This window comes from Acomys russatus, chromosome X, assembly GCF_903995435.1.
Source record: "Acomys russatus chromosome X, mAcoRus1.1, whole genome shotgun sequence".
Classification (NCBI taxonomy): domain Eukaryota; kingdom Metazoa; phylum Chordata; class Mammalia; order Rodentia; family Muridae; genus Acomys; species Acomys russatus.
The window spans coordinates 75720832-75732144 of record NC_067169.1 but is presented as its reverse complement, the minus strand read 5'-3'; the positions used below and the strand labels follow the sequence as shown (position 1 = coordinate 75732144).

Genomic DNA, 11313 nt, shown 5'->3' with positions numbered 1-11313 from the left:
AAGTGGCTGTACTAGTTTGCATTCCCACCAGCAATGAAGGAGTGTTCCTCTCTCCCCACATCCTCGCCAGCATGTGGTGTCGCTTGAGTTTTTGATCGTAGCCATTCTGATGGGTGTATATGGAATCTCAGAGTTGTTTATTTAAACATTTTATTTATACTTAAAATCCTCCTTAGATTACATTAAATGAAGACACACACATATCTTACCATACATATACATATATGTATATGGTAGTATTATTTTTTAATTAAACCAAGGGCTCGGAGCAAATCTCAGTGACAGAATATAGGTTTAATATACATTGAGTTCAAGACCCAGAAATACAAATAAATAAATTTTACATTTTAAAAATGTGACATGAACTCTGATGCCCTCAATTTGATCACTTCCCCTTGGTGAGCAGGCCCATGCGCACACAGAGGAAGGAGAAGCAGGCTATCCAGATGAGACTGGACAGGCTGTGGTCATATGGTTGAGGAGGAGGTACCCTTCTGTCAGACGGACAGGGGAGGGAAATTGTGCAGAAAAGGGAGGGAGGGTGGGAATGGGAAAGTACAAGCAAGGGGATAACATTCAGGATAAAATCTGAATGAACTATAATGAATTTTAAAAATGTGTTTCCCTAAGCAGTAAATTCTATGGTTCAACTACCTCATACATTTTATAGACAAACAGAAACCCAGTTTTAAAATTTTTCTTTGAAGACAAAAGCAACAATTTTCTTGATCATTAGGTACTGTTTCTGATAGCATAGAAATGTAGAGAATGATAAAGTGTGCATTTTTGCCTTCAATGACATAATAAGGTTGTTAAACAAACCCATAAAGAGCTTTGTGCTTTTTTTCCTTTAAGGCTTAAGTGGTGGGAGCTTAATTGTCAAGAAATCCATGCTGGGAATTATAAGCTTTGCAGCGATTGGACCTAATGAGAGGTCCTTAGATCATTGTTGCCTCAGAAGGGATTAAAGTAGTTTCCCTTGTTCTCTGATTTTTCCTGAAAACAGATTGTCAGAGAGAGAGAGAAAGAGAGAGAGAGAGAGAAAGAGAGATAGATAGATAGATAGAGATAGAGAGAGAGAGAGAGAGAGAGAGAGAGAGAGAGAGAGAGAGAGAGAGAGAGAGAGAGAGAGAGAGACACTAATCCTGGGGTCATTCATATTAATTTTCTTGTCTTTTTCTTCCTGATACAGCCACTTCCTCCTTCATATGACTCCATTATTGTTACAGGATCCCTTGTCAGAACATCCATTGTTTCAGTTTTCAGCTTCCCAATCTATGCACTAAATAAACCTCTTTTATTTATGAAGTAATTCTGTCTCAGTTCTTTTGTTATGATTCTTAAAATAACAACACAAGAACAAAAGAAAATCAGTGCCCTACATGCCAAGTACCAACTTTTATGATACTTAACATTCTAAACTTTTAAAGCCAGTGGTTCTCAACCAACCAAATACTGCAACCCTTTAATACAATTTCTCATGTTTTGATGACCCCCAACCACAAAATTATTTTTGTTGCTACTACTTCATATCTCTAATTCTGCTACTGTTATGAATCATAATGTAAACAGGATATCTGATGTGTGACTCCCAAAGGGGTTGTGACCTACTGGTTGAGAACCATTGTTATTATTAACATTGTATTCAAGTAGGACAATACAAATTGAGTTATATGGGATCATTTTACAAAAGACTGCAGGTTGAATTTTGTTTGATGGATTTTTTTTTAATGTTTTTTAAAAAATTTTTAATTAATTTATTCTTGTTACATCTCAATGTTTATCCCACCCCTTGTATCCTCCCATTCTTCCCTCCCCCCCATTTTCCCATTCTTCCCCTCCCCTATGACTATTCCTGAGGGGGATTACCTCCCCCTGTATATGCTCATAGGGTATCAAGTCTCTTCTTGGCAACCTGCTGTCCTTCCTCTGAGTGCCACCAGGTCTCCCCCTCCAGGGGACATGGTCAAATGTGAGGCACCAGAGTATGTGAGAAAGTCACACCCCCACTCTCCACTCAACTGTGGAGAATGTTCTGACCATTGGCTAGATCTGGGTAGAGGTTTAAAGTTTACTGCCTGTATTGTCCTTGCCTGGTGCCTTAGTTTGAGTGGGACCCCTGGGCCCAAATCTGCCTATTATAATGTTCTACTTGTAGGTTTCTAGGACCCTCTGGATCCTTCTACTTTGCTATTCTCCCATGCTTCTCTCATCTAGAGTCCCAATAGGATGTCTTCCCCTCTGTTCCAGTTTCCTGGTAAGTGAAAGCTTTCGTGGGACATGCCCCTTGGGCTAGTATGCAGATATAAGTGAGCATATACCATTTGAGTCTTTCTGCTTCTGGGTTAACTCACTCATGATCATTTCTAGCTCAATCTATTTATCCACAAATTTCGGGAATTCCTTGTTTTTAATAGCTGAGTAGTATTCCATAGTGTATATGTACCACAGTTTCTTTATCCACTCTTCTACTGAGGGACACTTAGGCTGTTTCCAGGTTCTGGCTATTATGAATAAGGCTGCTATGAACATGGTTGAGCAAATTTTCTTGTTGTGTGCTGGAGCATCTTTTGGGTATATTCCAAGGAGTGGAATAGCTGGGTCTTGAGGAAGCCCTATTCCCATTTTTCTGAGATAGCACCAGATAGATTTCCAAAGTGGCTGTACTAGTTTGCATTCCCACCAGCAATGAAGGAGTGTTCCTCTCTCCTCACATCCTCGCCAGCATGTGGTGTCGCTTGAGTTTTTGATCTTAGCCATTCTGATGGGTGTAAGATGGAATCTCAGAGTTGTTTTGATTTGCATTTCCCTGATGACTAAGGAGGTTAAGCATTTCTTTAAGTGTTTCTCAGCCATTTGATATTCCTCTGTTGAGAATTCTCTGTTTAGTTCCAAGCCCTGAATATCTAAGAAGGAGACAGTGTAGAATTTTAAGGTATGGAAAACAACAGATATGATGGCTTAAGGATGAGGCTATTATTGACGTGTTTATAAGACAACAAGAATAATATAAATTTCTGATCATATAGCATTGAAAAATACCAGGAAATAAAAAGCCTGATAGATCTATCATGTGCCAAATCATAAAGAATTTTAAGATGGAGGTAGTTTATAACCATTACACTTGGTTGCTGATCAGAGCTTGATGGTGAGAACCATTGCCGAAGACACCAAACACTTTGGCCACAGGATACAAAGAAATCAATTTGGTATTGATCAGGAAGCATTCATAGTACCATAAAGTGCTACTTAGACTTCTGGGGAAGAAAAGTCTTCAGGGGTTTTACTGAGGTGTGAACTCTACAAACTATAATGAAGACTCTAAGTGTCTATGCTTACTATAGAAATTGAACTTAGAAATAATTTATGGCCATCATATGCAATATTTTTCGGAATGGAACTAACCTTCAATTTCAAGAGAAGATATGCCTACAATGTTCTCTTCTTTCCATCTATTATTCTTAGTTGGGATTTCTGTGTCATTCATGTAACTGGGTGCAAGTTTTTCTACTATGTAAGTTGTTTTTACCCCTCTCTGATCAATCCCTGTCAATATATATTTTTTCTAGATACTGTTAGAAACCACAGCTATTGTGATGACATGGAAGTGTGTACTTCATTAAATGAAAGGCATTCAAATACCCATGATCTTTCTTTAGTTGTTTTGGAGAAGGAGCTACCCCACCAGAAAGTGTGCTCTCTATTCTTTCAACATCTATGTATGTTTGTCTGTGTCTGTGTCTGTATCATCTTTATCTCCATCTCCTTATATCTCTATGTATATCTGAACATGTTCATTAACACAAATGATTGGAAGTTGAAAATGTCACTTTCAGGAAGCAGTGAATAAGAAATAGGCATTTCCCTTGATTACATCTTTTCTATTGTCTGATTAAAGGAATATAATTCAATCAGTACACAAAACTGTAGGATTTTATGACATCACAGAGCTATGGGGTGTAGTGAGAGTTTTGGTTTCTTTAAAAACCTAGTTATGTTATGTGGACATGTTTTTTTTTTATTTTAATCTCAGTTGTGGGAAAAGAGCCTGCTTCATTACAGGAGATTATGATTTGCCTTGTGCTCTAGCAGGGGTGTGATCTTTGCCAGCTGCAGATAGTTATTTCTGGGGACTCTGGGGAGGATATGAATGGGAGAGTCCCGAGAGGAACTGTGGTAGATGCTTGCCCTCTGGCTGGCCCCAATTCTGCTGGTTTGTCCTGCTACTGAATTTGCTATTGTTGGAGAATCTGATGATGAAGATTGGACTTGGCTCAAGGAGCTCTATATCTCTAATCATTAGGAAATCATCTAAAAATTTCTCAATGCCACCCTCTCCCCACTAACTTTCTGTTTCTCCTACCTAGTGTTGGGGTGTTGGAAGTAATAGGGGTGGAGAATGGTAGAAGATACAAAAACCCAAATAAAGTAGTGTAAACAAATACACCTACAGTGGGGGATAGGGTAGGGGTAATGGTCTCCTAAACATCCTAATGATCCACAGAGAGGCTGATTCAGCAAGAATTACATTGTCAACTGAGCATGGCACCTTGCTACAATCTCAAGGAGGATCTCTAATTCAAGGCCAGCCTGAGAGAATGGCAGACAGAGATAGAAAATAACTACCATAGCCATTAAAATTTTAATTTTTTTATTAGAAGCTAACATTACTCTAACTGATAATAGTATAAGTGGAAAGAGTAGGAAAGTTTTAGAAATATACTCTAAATAAAAGAAATGTACTCAAACAGAAGTATTAATGTATAACTTTGAGGACAACAGACAATCCTACAATCTATTAGAACCCAAATAAAAAAAAGCAATGAGAATCCACTTGATGCTTAGAATTTGGCTAAAAACTATCATAAACCCTTATGTTTTATCTCTTACACTATAAACCTATATCATGCATCATGATTGAGTATATACATATACACATATGTATATATATACATATCTAAATCTCCCCATCATCCTATAATTCTGTGAGTTGTATAATAAGGCAAGGAAGTTAAAATAATTTCCCAGCACTACATGTTACACAGGAATTGAATGAATGAATCCAGGCATTTCTCATTTCAAAGTCATTACTAGTTATTATTTTCTAATACTTTTTAAATGTTTAGGTTTAAATTGTTTCTTTTATTTTTGAGATTATAATGATATTACATCAGTTTATACTTCCAAACCCTCCCATACATGCCTGTCCACCTTCCTGCAAGTTCACAATCTCTATTTCCACTAATTGTTATTGCATGCATATATATGTATATGTATGTATATACACATCTATTCCTAAATATAACCTTCTCATTCCATATAATAATACTTATATGTTTTCATGGATGAACAACTGGGACTGTACAACCAATTGATGTGTTGTTCCCTGGAGGGGACAACCTCTACTCTTCCCAGGTTTCCTCAGGTGTTTACATTTCTTTCTGTAGGGTTGAGGCATCATGTGCTTTACCCTGTCCACCTTGGCATGCCTATTGGTGTCATCCTTGTTCAGTTCATGTTTATGTAAGAATATTATTAAGATTTTGTGGGAGTAGTTTGTTAATTTAAAATTTTATTGTATGTGTATGGATATTTTTCCTCATTTATATCTATGGTCCATTTGTGTACATGGTGCCCAAGAGGTTTAAAAAAGATTGTCGATTCCCCTGGAACTGGGATTACAGATGTTTGTGAGCTGACATGTAGGTTCTGGGGATCAAATCCAGGTCCCTTGAAAGAACATCAAATGCTCTTAACTGCAGGGCCATCACTCTAGTCTTCTAACAGTTCTTCAAAAATAATTGAGAGTGATATTACGGGAGTTGGGATTTAGTTCAGTGTCAGAGCAGCTCCTAGCAAGCATAAAGCCCTAGGTTCACTACTCAGCTCATGGAAGGAGAGAGAATGTTCACTAGCAAGAGATAGATAGATAGACAGACAGACAGACAGACAGACAGATAGATAGATAGATAGATAGATAGAAAGAATATGATACTGTGCAACCAATATCTGGATAAATGATAAAACTAATAGAAATCTAATGCATTAGAAAAATTTAGATCTACATTTATTTCTTTTCATTAAATATTAAAAAAATCACAAAACATTCAAATCAGAAATTATTGTTATATAGCTCATCTATAATATATGTGGATTAAAATTAGAAAAATTGTTTTCCTTTCTCTGATTTGTTTACATTTATTCTGGGAAGTGATATCTTCCCTTGCACCTAGGAAGAATAGTCAAGAAATGTTCCTTATGTTTTCTGGTTACCCTTAAGCAATACGAGTCTTATTTCAGAAATTATTATTATTATTATTATTATTATTATTATTATTATTATTATTTGGTTTTTTGAGACAGAGTTTCTCTGTGTAGCCTTGGATGTCTTGGACTTGCTTTGTAGACCAGGCTGGCCTCAAACTCACAGCAACCCACCTGCCTCTGCCTCCGGAGTGCTGGCATTTAAGGTATGCACCATCACCACCTGGCAGCAATTAATATATTTACAATAGCGTATTTATACTGTTTACTTTATCCAAATTTCTGTCCATTCCAGAAGTTTCACAATTTAACTTGAATAAGAGGGGCAGATTTTTTACTATGTTTTAATTTTCCTCCTGTATCTTGTTAATTGTGTATTTTCCAGAAGGGGACAGGAAGGAAAGTACTATACCATACTACTATGGGGAGGCACAGACACTTCATGGAGCTAGAACTTGGTCAAGTTCAATTCTGGCTTTCTAGAATGTCCAATTAATATTCATTGAGACTATCTCATGGAAACATCACCTAAAATTCTCTCTGTCTTTGCTTTCATGCATCCATTCTGTATTTTTTCCCTCCAATTACTTTGCCACACATAGGAATCTGGGAATTTATACTCTTGTGGAAAGTGACTCCTCTGACTCGATTCTATGTGATCTGTTGGCTTTTTCTTCTAGAGCATACACATATATATGAATGTACATTTTGTCCTAAAGTGCAGACATTCCTCAAGTACAGAAAGTTCTATTTGCTCTGCATCTGCTTGCTTATTCATTTATTATTTTAAAGGTTATATTTGCTCTGTTATGTGGATACTTAACCTACAAACCTTGCCCTTTAGGCTATCTAGGTAATATGAGTCATATATTAATGTGCTGGATATTAGCTTCAAGATATTTCAAAGTTTCCATAGTTTTTTTTTTTTTTGATGACTCTTTCCCCTGGCTTCTGATAAGGTTCAAAGATCCCAAAATAATCATCCACTGAGAAAGTAGTACTAATAGCATATCAATAATTCTTTTCAGAAATCCCTTCTAAATGCCAAATCCTTTAATCAAACCAACCAATCTCCTTTGTAAGCTAAAAATGATATCCAACTAGAATCCTTCCAGCAATATTTAACTATTTTCATAAATTCCACACGATAAACTGTCACCTGGTACGTTATAACATTTTAAATTTTAGAACACAAGTCAAAACACGTATTAAGTATTTTCATTTTAATGATATTATTTAAAACGTCAAAATAAAATAACAAAATCAACTGAAAATGGCTGAACAAAAGAAAGAGGAGATTGAGAAGTACAATAGATTATAATTCTAAAACTGATCTTATTCAACAATCTGAACTCTTATATTAAGGAGCCTTGAGCATGGGGGTGTAATTTGCATTCTGCTTTTATAAGCAATGAAATATCTAAAGAAACAATCAAAAGGTTCTGTTTGGAACAGATTTGAAGGCTAAAAAGCTAAGTCCTTCAGACCAAGAGAGCTTATAATTCTGACAATGTAACAGAAAAACATCAATATAACTTTCTGGAGGTACTGACCAAGAGGTTATTTTATGTGTACCAACAAATGGTCCACACAAATAATTTTAACATTACTTCTATTTAAAAGCACAAAGCTCACGGGGTGTACTGCTCTGAGTTAGCTAATTATACTAACTTATTGGAAAGATATGCCTTTTTCTAGTTTAAAGGGGAATGGAATTAATGATACTGAAAGTAGAGCATAGCAAAACCAGAAAATTAACCCATATGTGATGAAGGTATCAACAATAGTGCCGTTCTTATTTTGTTAGCTATATTAGCAATGGCAGACAATTATTCCTCAGGTAAAAATGACTAGTGAAGCACCAGTACGGAATAATTTTAGTAATGACAGACAAGATTTAGAAGACACCAGGGTGGTCTTTTCCATCCAGAATGCAGAGCATAAAGAGTACTCAGGTATGGGATTTGGATATGACAACCATATAAGTTAATATCTAAAGAAATACTCCTTTTTGAGCTAATATTTTTATTTTTTTCATTTCTGGCATTAAAGCCCTCCTTGATGACCTCCTTGGCCTGAGGTTCTTTGCCATAGTCCTTAACCACCACACAACTAAAACCACTACTTTATGTGGCTTCCCTCTCAAGTGATCGATTTTACAGAGACCTACCCATTCCCTAGTTTCTTGCTGTTATCAACCTTAATTAGGTTGATTTGGTGCTCAGCACAAAGTGCCTCCATCAGTTTAACTTACATGGACTCATCACAGTTGAATTCAAGGACACATGGATGGGCCTGGCACTTGTCTAAGGCTTTGGCAGCTTCCCATATTCCTTATGCTAGGCTATTGTGGATGGGGGCATTCCTCAAAACTTCTTATGCAGAGCAGTATTGACATCCATTATGCCTCCAGCAGCAATGCCTACCTTGGCCATGGCTGTGGATTACAGGTGAGGCCTAATCTTGAACGCACCTAAGCCTCTGCCTCTATACAACTTCACAGAGGCAGGGGAAAAGCAAAAGTGACTCCTTTTAAGAGTGAAGAGATTCCTAAGTCCCATTTATTGATTTTTGATCTTAGAGCCTGAGCTGTTGGTGTTCTGTTCAGGAAGTTGTCTCCTGTGCCAATGAGTTCAAGGCTCTTTCCCACTTTTCCTTCTAACAGATTTAGTGAGTCTGGTTTTATGTTGAGGCTTTTCATCCACTTAGACTGTAGTTTTTGAAGGATGATAAATAAGGATGTATTTGCAATTTGTAGATGTAGACATCCAGTTAGACCAGCACCATTTGTTGAAGATACTTTTTTCCATTGTATGGTTTTGGCTTCTTTGTCAAAAATCAAGTATCCACAGCTGTGTGAGTTTATTTCTGGGTCTTCATTTTAATTCCACTGATCCACGTGTCTCTTTCTATGCTAGTACCATGCTATTTTTATTACTGTTGCTCTATAGTACAGCTTGACATCAGGGATGGAAATACCTCCAAAAGATCTTTATTGTATGGGATTGCCTTAAATATTCTGGATTTTTGGTTTTCCATATGAAGTTGAGTGTTTATCTTTCAAGGTCTGCAAAGACTTGTGTTGGTACTATGAAGGGAATTGTGTTGAATGTGTAGTTTGCTCTCCGTAAGATAACCATTTTTACAATGTTAATCCTACCAATCCGTAAGTGTGAGAGATCTTTCTACCTTCACTGTCTTTCTTCAAAGGCTTGAAGCTTTTTTTTTTTCATACCAGTCTTTCACTTGTGCGGTTAGCATTATACCAATATAAATTATGCTTTTAGTGGCTGTTGGGGAGGGTGTTAGTTCCCTAATTTCTTTCTCAGCCTGTCTTTGTATAAAGAAGGGCTGCTGACTTTTATTTATTTATTTATATTATTTTTACTTTAGTGTATTCAGATTATATCATGTTATCTCATAATTAATAACTTCCTCTTCCCACCCTCCCTCCCTCTTCTGTCCTATACCCTTCCCCTAGACCTATGCCAGTAGGGGACCTCCTCCCCCACCATATGATCACAACCTATCAGGTCTCATCTGGATAACCTGCTTTCCCTTCTTCTGAGTCCTGCCAGGCTTCCCCAGCAAGGGGAAGTAATCAAATTGGGGACATTAGAGTTCATTTCAGAGGCAGTCCCTGCTCTCACCACAACCTTGGTGAAAGAGCTGCCCTTTGGATAGATCTGAACAGGGATTCTAGGTTTACTGCATATATTGTCCTTGATTGGTACAACAGTTTGTGCAGGGTCTCTGAGTCCAGATCTGCCTTGGTGGTCTCCTAGTGGAGCTCCTGAATACTCTGAATCCTTACATCTACCCATTCTTCCATACCACTCTCACTTGGAGTCCAGTTGCAAGTCCCAGCATCTGTCTTGATCCCAGGCTGAGTGGAGACTCTCAGAGGACATTTATGTTGGGCCAATATTCACTTATAAGTGAGTATACATACCATGCATGCCTTTCTGGGTCTGGGTTACCGCACTTAGGATGATTTTTTTCTAGTTCCATTCATTGGCGTGCAAACTTCAAGATTTCCTTGTTTTAATAGCTGAATAGTATTCCATTGTGTATATGCACAAGTTTCTTTATCCACTCTTCAGTTGAGGTACACCTATGTTGTTTCCAGATTCTGGCTACTAGAAATGAATCTGCTATCAATATAGTTGAATAAATGTCCTTATTGTATGAACTACTGTTTTTTTTAGTTGATTTTGTATCTAGACACTTTGCTGAAAGTATTTATTAGCTGTAGGAGTTCCTTGGTAGAATTTTTGGGGTTACTTATGTATACTATCATATCATCTGATAATAGTGATACTTTGACTTCTTCCTTTTCAATGTGTATCCCTTTAATCAACTTTAGTTGTCTTATTGCTCTAGATAGGACTTCAAGCACTATATTGAGTGATATGGAGAGAGTGAACAGTCTTGTGTTCCATGTTTCAGTGGAATTGATTTAAGTTTATCTCCATTTAGTTTGATGTTGCCTATAGGCTTCCCATATATTGCATATATGTGTCCTGTATCCCTGATTTCTCCAAACAGAGAAGCTTCTGTAAGGCAAAGGACACTGTCGACAGAACAAAACCATAGCCTATAGACAGGGAAAAGTTCTTCACCAACCCTGTATATATATAAAGAACTATAGAAATTGGACACTTCCAAACCAAATAATCCAATTAAAAATGGGATACAGAACTAAACAGAGAATTCTCAATGAAGGAATGGCCTAGAAACAAAGAAATGCTAAATGTCCCTAATCATCAGGGAAATGCACATCAAAACAACCCTGAGATTCCACCTTACACCCCTCAGAATGGCTAATATCAAAAAACCAAGTGATAGCACATGCTTTTGAGGATGTGGAGAAAGCAGAACACTCCTCCACTACTGCTGGTTGGAGTGCAAACTGGTACAACCACTTTTCCATTCAATCCGGTGTTTTCTCAGAAAATTGGGAATAGTTCTACTTCAAGACCTAGCTATACCACTCTTGGGCATTTACTGGAAAAATGCTCCACCACACAACAAGGACATTTGCCCAGC

At 37.2% G+C, this 11313-nt stretch overlaps 1 pseudogene; it reads right to left on the bottom strand.

The window, feature by feature from the left end:
- Positions 1-8141: 8141 nt before the first annotated feature.
- Positions 8142-8699, bottom strand: LOC127185344 (40S ribosomal protein S12-like; annotated as a pseudogene).
- Between the last annotated feature and the right edge of the window lie 2614 nt (positions 8700-11313).